Consider the following 8891-nt stretch of genomic DNA (forward strand, 5'->3'; position numbering starts at 1 on the left):
TTACACGTGACTGGAAGTGTGTTATAGTCAGAAATCTGCATTTAGACACTTTTACTATTGTCTAGGGTCTCAGTGATTAACTGAATGTGATCACAACTAGTGGCAAGAAATTTCCCAGTAATATAACAAGAGGAAGTGTTCAAAACCCCTTCTTCTTTAGGGAAATGGGGGAAGAGAAGAACACCAAGCTTGAAAGTCATTCCAGGAAAAGAATCTGAGACAATAAGGATAAACATAAGAGCTAGGGAACAGGAGTGAAGCTGTATATGCAACGACTAAACACGATCCAAACAGCTCACTTGTACACCAGTGAAACCCAACGGCAGGACAAGAATACAGATAAATCTTAAGTGTCTTTGAAAGAATGGGTACATTTTCTGGTATGAGAACTATCTGGGGATAAGAATTTTTTATCTAGTCCAGTGAAAATCCTAGGGATTCTGTGTAGAGCCACTGTATGAAGACAAATATAGAAAGTCTTTCTTCTGAGAGTAGAAACCAGTATACGGGAGATACGGGAAAACATGCAGATAGGTGTTCCTGAAGAGTGAAACTAAGAAGGTCTCTCTGAAAAGTCATTTGAAAGGCCTGTTTAGAAGGGCAATCCAGGTAGAATTGATAAGAGAAACACCTACACATATTCTAGAAAACCTAAGAGCAAGATTTTGTAAACTTTTGAAGTGATGTTTGCAATGAAGGGTTGACTTTTAGAATCAAATGAAGCTTTAGACACAAATATGCTAACTCATTCCCTTCACTCCAAGAAACTGATGTTAGCATCTTTCCCACCCATGTACCAATTCTACATGTTTGCAGCTGTGACAAGTTGCATAGCATTACCTTTAGTTGTAAGTGGTACCACAGAACCACAGAAGTTAATTTTTCTCCAAATTATATTTTATGCTTAATTGTATTCAGTAAGAGATCCTGTTCTTTGTGACCTGCATATTATGCTAAGTCTCTAGTTCTTTAATGAGCTTCAATAAAGTTCATTTTCCACCACAAAAAAAGTGATTCTGCCTGTATGTTTGTCTCATAGGTCCAATAGAAGCAGATGTAGGTATGATCTAGAGAAGCACACCTTGAATCTCAAAAAGTCAGGACAGACAATACCATAAGAAACAGCAGGCAAAAAAAAAAAGAATCCGGCTCAGACAATAAGAATAAACAGGTATTAAGAGATAGGAAATAGAAAGTACCAAATATATAACTTTAGAAAAAGATTGTCAAGAATGACCAGGCATGTTTGCAATGAACCAACTCACTTCTTGAAGTAGGTCAAAGTGGTACTTAGGTATCAGCTATGCAATTGCACTGTTATGTGCGCCTTAGAACGTAGTTCTCATTGGTGTAGGTATAGCTGTTGGAATTAAAGGTAGTATCACTCTGAGCATCGTTCTTGGGCATCTCAAGTTTTAGGAGTACATGGAAGCATGGGTTGTCTTCAGAATGGTATGAGCAAATGCAGGCATACCTCACTTTGTTGCATTATAGATAGTGGTTATCAATTAAGTTTGTGCCAATCATGTTTCAGGCAAGTAAATGGCACCATTTTTACAACAGCATATGCTCATTTCATGTCTATGTCACATTTTTGGTAATACTCAATTTCCAACTTTCATTGTTAGTGTTATGTGGTTAGCATTCTTTGTAATAATTTTAACTGTTTTGGGTGCCATGAGCTGTGCCCATAGAAGACAAACTTAATTGATACTCACCGGAACAGTCAGAACACATTTATTCCCTCGTCTTTCTCCTGCCTCCCTAATCCCTGAGACAATATTGAAATTTGACTAATAACCCTAACAATGACCTCTAAGTTTTCAAGTGAAAGACTGGTATGTCTTTCACTTTACAGCCAAGGCTAGACATGATTAGATTTAGTAAGGAAAGTATGTAAAAAGCTGATATAGGCCAAAAGTTAGGCCTTTTGCACCAAACAGTGAAGTTGTAAATGTAAAGGCAAAGTTAGTGAAGTTTTACTCCTGTGAATACATGAATGATAAGAAACAAGATAGCCTTATTGCTGATAGAGAGGACATTTCAGTCTTCTGGGTTGAAGATCAAACGAGCTATGACATTCCCTTAAGCCAGAGTCAAAGCAAAGCACTTACACTATTCAAATCTAGGCTGAGAGGTGAGGAAACTACAGAAGAAAAGGTAGAAAGTGGCATAGGTTAAGTCCACGAAGTTTTAGGAAAGATTCTGTCTTCATAATATAGAAGTACAAGGTAAAGCAGCAAGTTATGCAGAAGATGTAGCTAAGGTAATTGGTGAAGGTAGCTACACTAAACAGATTTTCAATGTAGAAAAACAGCCTTCTATTAAAAACAAGATGTCATCTAGGACTTTCATAGCTAGAAGTCAATACCTGGCTTCAAAGCTTCAAACAGGCTGACTCTTGTTAGAGGTGAAAGCACCTAGTGATTAAGTTGAAGCCAATGCTTATTTACCACTTAAATTTTGGTGTCATTAAGAATTATGGTAAATCTGCTCTGCCTGTGCTCTGTCAATAGAATAAAGTCTGGATGACAGCACATTGGTTTACAGCATGATTTACTTAATATTTTAAGCCCTCTGTTGAGACCCACTGTTCAGAAAAATATTCCTTTCAAAATATAATACTCCCTGACAATGTACCTTGTCACCCAAGTGCTCTGATGGAGATATACAAGGTTAGTGTTTTTTTTCCATGCTTGGTAACATCCATTCTGCAGCTCATGGATCAGTAATTTTGATTTTTAAGTCTTAGAGGAATGCATTTTGTGAGGATATAGCTGCCATTAATTTCTGATGGGTGTGGCAAAGTACATTAAAAACCCTCTGTAAAGCATTCGATGTGGCCAATTTCTTCCATTTGGAATGAGTGCATTTTTCCAGTACCTGTACTCCCACTGTATCTTGGAAGTAACTAACTTGCTTTTGATCTTACAGACTCCTAGGCACAAGGGACTTGCTTTGTCTCAGGTAAGACTTTGGACTTGGACTTTTGGGTTAATGCTGAAGTTAAGACTCTAGGGGATTGTTGGGAAGCCATGATTGGTTTTGAAATGTAAAAAGGATGGGATATTTGGGAGGGCCCAGGGTCCTGAATGACATGCTTTGCTTGTCCTTACCCAAATATCTCGAATTATAATCCCCAAAATCCTCATGTGTTGGGAGGAGGGCCCTGGTTGGAGGTGATTGGATCATGGGGGTGGTTTTACTGCATGTTGTTCTCATTGTAGTGAATGTGTTCTCACAAGATCTGATGGTTCTACAAGTGTTTGATGGTTCCTTCTTCACATGTTCTCTTGCCTGCCTTCATGGGTGAGACATGCCTTTCCCTTCTGCCATGATTGTGAGTTTCCTGAGGCCTCCCCAGCCATGTAGAACTGTGAATCAATTAAACCTCTCTTCTGTACAAATTACCCAGCCTTAGAGGCAGTTCTTCATAGCAGTATGAAAATGAACTAGTACAGCTGTATTCTAGAACTATTTGTGAGAAAGTTATCCTCTAGTACTTGAGTTTGGATCAGTCTGACCAAACTAATCGCTAGAACAGAAGTAGAAATCTTTTATAACTTCAAATGAGAAACAAGGGAAATTTGATTACTTGAAGAGAGTAAATGAAGATGAGACCTCCTTTCAATGCTTTTGTAGCCAAGAACCTGTCAGGAAGAACACAAATTCTTCCTATTCAGTTCAATAAGTATGGCTGACAAACTCGTGCGATTTAGGAAGTGTCATTTTGGTGTTACAGATGAGACCACTGAGAATGTACTTTCACTTGCTAGAAAAATACGATGGTCCTAGAAGAGGCAGGCCCAGGGCATATCTGAAGTCATTCATAAAAAACAGACTGGCCAGGCATGGTGGCTCACACCTGTGATCCCAGAACTTTGGGAGACTTAGGTGGATCCGATTACCTGAGATCAGGAGTTTGAGACCAGCCTGAACAATGTGATGAAACTCCATCTCTACTAAAAATACAAAAATTAGCTGAATGCTGTGGCATGCACCTGTAATCCCAGCTACTTGGAGTCTGAGGCATGAGAATAGCTTGAACCCAGGAGGCAGAGGTTGCAGTGAGCCAAGATCACACCACTGCACTCCAGCCTGGGTGACAGAGCGAGACTCAAAAATAAAATAAAAACAACACACATAGGCCTAAGGGGACAATCTGAAGGAATGCTGAGTACAGGAGAGAAAGTATTACTTTAAGGAGCATCTTAACTAGGATGATACCCGAGTCTTCTGACAAGTTAACCTAAGCTTCATTTTTATAAAAGTGGAACTTTTCACCTTAGCTTGCTTTAGAGGTTGTTAGAGACTCAGTTATTCTGCAAGGAGGATAAGGAAGGAATTTCCCTGCAGAGACACTAGCTCAGAACTGTCCTGTAGTGTGTCTTCTTCCAAACTCTTTCCTCTTGTCCTACAAATTTCAGATCTGCATCATGGTCAGAGACTCTCTACCTACACTCTCATTTTTTCCAATTTAAGCAATTTCCCCCGATTTATCTGATTGCATTTTGGCATCTGATTCTTGGACTCAAACTAGTGCACTAATATGTTGTCACTGAGACAGGGATCATCCTTCTAAGCCTCCTGCTCCTACCTGCCAATTGCCAGCATGACTAGAAGGAATCCTTGAAGCATTATATTCAAAAGCAACACTGATTTATGCGAATGAGTTTTATATATCCATTGAGTTAAAGCTTTATTTCTGCTCTTAGGAGTGAAACATTTAAAATAAGTTACTATAAAATATTATTGGCCAAACACTGATCTGTGGTGAGGCTGTCTACATTCTTTGAGAAAGTGGAAGCTACTACAATAGCCTAAAGGAACTTTTCAGAGAATCCCTTTGACCTTCAAGTTGGAAGCTTGTTTGATTAGATCAAGGGCCAGCAAACTAAGACCTATGAGTCAAAACTGACCTGAAGACTGTTTTTGTACAGCCCAGAAAGCCAAGAATGAGTTTTAAAAGGTTGTAAAGTAAAAAGAGGCAAGGAGAAAAGACTTTTGTGACCCCAAAGCCTTGTATACCATCTTGCCCTTTTGCACCAAAAGCTTGCTGACTCCTGAATTAGTCACCAATTCCAAGATGAGAGATAATGTAGAGCTGCCCAAGTCCTCCTTAGTACCAGTAGAAGATGCTTCATATATGGAGACTAGCTAGCAGTAATGCTTCACTAGGTTTTCCACCCCAGTATTTCAGTGTGATCGTCATGGCTCATGACAGCTTAATGAAATCGAGGTCATGTTCAGTATTTAACAGCATGATAGTATGAAGGATATTAAAATTCTAAGTGTAAGCTGTTTTACAAAGCTTGTTTCAGTTATAAACACAGGTGTATGTGTTCCAAGTCATGCTATAAGTTACTTATAACTACTGGTTGCAGTCAAGTATTTGAAAGTTACTGTAAATTTGTTAGATTCTTATACTTTTATACTTATCAGCAAGGTTAATGCCTAACTAGTACTCATCCTGAGCCAGGTACTACCATAGGGGATATACATGCTTCCCATTCAATCTTTAAGTTATTCTAATTTTACAGATGTCAAGGTCCAGGGATTAAGCAAGCTCTCATAGTAATACACAGCTAAGTAAAGAGACTAGCTAAGATCAACCTGAATCTAACGCCAAAGTCAGTTTTCACAAGAACGCTTCTTCCTGACAAAATAACTCGGTTACAACTGGAGGAACTGAATAAATAGAAGATATTCCAAGTTTTTCTTGGAAAAAGGGGTCCTCGGAGGGTACTTTTATAATAATGAAGGGAAGGTTAACTGAAGACTCTTGAGATAGTACATGTCAACTACAATAGTGTATGTCTAGTATAACCCCAGAAGGAAGACGTTAAAGTTCCAAATGAGGTAAAGCCATTTGGGTAATATGTTTTCTTCCAAGTCATGGCTTTTCTTGACATGACTGGAGTCTTCAAATGTAGAAATCCCACCCTTGAGAGATAAGGCTGAATCACTAGAGGCTGAAGTTTCAAATCACATTTCAATAGGTAAATGAACTATATGAGAAGCTACTTTGTGCTAGGCTCTATGTCAGATTTTTTACATGTTCCCATTTGGCTTTCAGACACTTTTCAGAGGGCCGTGTTCCATTTTATTGAGGGAGATCTGAAGAGATGAAGTGACTTGCCAGAGCACATGTCCAGTGTCAGGTTTCAAAAGTTGAGTTGAGAATCATTCATTTGAAAGCCATTTATCTAGTGGAATAGTGCCCCCCCCCCTTTTAATGGAGTTTGTATATGTCCCTTTAGTAGGAAATGGAATGGATTTAAACTACCTTGTAAATAAAAGCCAATGCTTTTACTGTAGGAACAGTCATTCTTCACTTTTCAAACTCATGACTCAAGCTTTCTTTGAAAAATATTCTCAAACATGGGTTTCACAGAAGTCAGTTACTCGCCCAGTAAACTCAGACCTTGTGCTCCCATTTAATCACATTGTATTACAGGTATCATCTCTACCTTTTGTAAGTGTTAACCCCTCATTGGTCTCAGTTTACTTCTGCTAGTGTTATAATTTTGTATCTGGTACTGTACAATATTGCTGATACTATACAAACAAGGTAAATTAGTGGACGTGCTAGTGTATAGATGTTTTAACTGCATTATCATAAAAATCCTTGGTGCATTGTTATATAGATGTTTATGGGCACTTTAGGGATATTTGAAGTTGAGGTTTTAGACAGGCTGGAAATGCTTTGTTTTTCCCATTTAGGATAAGCTAATCCTAATCCAAGTGTGTTCTATCCAACATGTTTTCAGGAAAGGATCTTTGATAAAAAATTAGATGAAATTAAATATGCACTTTATTGCATCTCAGGCAGAAGTAAATAAGAGATAATGAAGGAGTCCGATGCTTGTCCTTGTATGGAGAGACACCAGGCAATGATTACAGACACAGACCAAGCCAGGTGCACTGAAGTGGCCATCAATCCCTAGTGGCATTGTCTTGAATACGCCTTTATAAAATAGGTACACTTTGTTTTCAGAACTTTATCAAAAGTCAGCCTTATTTTGAGGTGAAGCCTTCTTGGGAACTATTCACCAGTATAAATTTTCCAAGATCAGATTTAATTATTTTTTAATCTGCACATAAGTTATTCACTGTGTTGGGCTGTCAGACTTAACATTCCAGAGCTTTGGAGCCCTGCCCACTGGTTGCCAGTGGTGACAGTCTGCAATAGTTGTGACAACTAAAACTGCCCTCATGAGTTTTTAAAGTGACCTGGGTGTGTGGTGACACTGTCCGTCTTAGGAGTTGTTGCATTACACTGTCCATCACCATTGAGAGCTGATCTCAGTCCACAATTTAAGAGGGAATTGAAATACCAGAGTTACAGTTGACAGACAACACTAGCAGGTTCCTCACTACCACCCTGTGGTTGAGACACATAAGGAATAACCACATAACTTGTGGGCTTCAGAGGCTGATATGCCTCTGACATGCAGGAGTATAGGTCAGTCAAGAGAAGTGGCTTCAGACTCAGATTTCATGGGCCTAAGTCACAGCAATGTGAGAATAGGTTATTTGCTTATCCTGTTCCTCAAATTACTCATCTGTCAAGGGGGTATATTTTAATAGCAAGTATCATGGGTTTGGCAAGATACTCTACAAAGCACCCGATAGTGCTTGGCACAAAGAACACAAATGTTACATGCTATGAAGTTATTCCTCTCTAAGCTGGTGTTACCAAGTTAGGGAACTTGTATATTAGGAAGATATAAGTTGTCCACTAACTCATACCACAGGGAACTCAAGTTCTGACAAGAGGATTCATTTATCAAAATCTAGATTTGTAGACCCCTTGACAGAGTCCAAAACTGCATTTAGGTAAAGGGAGATCTACAGGTATATGCTCATTGCTCTGAGCATATTTTCAAGGTTGTAAGCTTGCTTGGTTATTTTCTAAAAGTCCTATGTTGCTAAGAAACAATTACTGTTATGACTAGACAATACTTTAAGCTTTTTATTTTAAAAATCAAGTTTTGGTGTTAATGAAGGAAAACCTGAACATTTCCATGTCTCTTTCACTAAGTTTAAGATAAGCTCATTATTGATCAAAACCAAGTTACACTTCTTAAAGGTAAAGGCATCTGTTTTACATTATCTTTTATGACTTGCAATATTTGACTGGTATTTCTATTGTGGTATAAATGTTTGAAGAGCAAGGTCCCTGGTTTTCTGCTTCCCAGAACTATTAAGACCACCAATTGCAATCACTGTCGGTCCTTGGGGGACAATTTGCATGTGAACAACTGATTAGTCAGCCTGTCTGTTCATTTTTACATGAACTGCATATGTCAGACAATGCCTCATATCCTATCAGGGGCCTTGCATTTCCATTTTGGGAGTTTCAAGAATTTGGTATCCCAGATTAATCTGCCTTCTGAGCATGAAAACAGTGGGTAATATTTTCCATTCCTTTCATTGATGAGCCAAAAACTCAAGGTGCAAATGGGATTCGATCTTTAAGACACTTTCTACCACACTTTATGCAAGTCTTCCCTCTCCTGGCTCCAGGAGGCAAGAATTGAATCATAAAGGAGACTATTCTCTTGACACTTAAGTCTCTCCCCAGCTTTCCAGGCTTAATGGACTATTTAATACTTCCAGCATCACTTGTGCATCTTCCTAGAGTGCCTCTTCCTAATTTGGGCTTGTTAGAGGTATTTGTCCAAGAGGAAGTCAAATGGCAGCCTCCAAGAGGAATCTTCACTAAATACAATCCAAAAATAAAAAACTTAAAACTAGTCTTTGCTGCTGTGCAGCATGACCTCTATGCAAACCTTAAATCATTTTACCCTGTATGGATAGGGCTGATAGGCTTGACTTACCTATCCAACAAGCTTTCTCATCCCCTTCCTCCCACAATGGAGCCTGTG

This window comes from Trachypithecus francoisi, unplaced genomic scaffold (assembly GCF_009764315.1).
Source record: "Trachypithecus francoisi isolate TF-2019V2 unplaced genomic scaffold, Tfra_2.0 Lachesis_group12, whole genome shotgun sequence".
NCBI lineage: Eukaryota > Metazoa > Chordata > Mammalia > Primates > Cercopithecidae > Trachypithecus > Trachypithecus francoisi.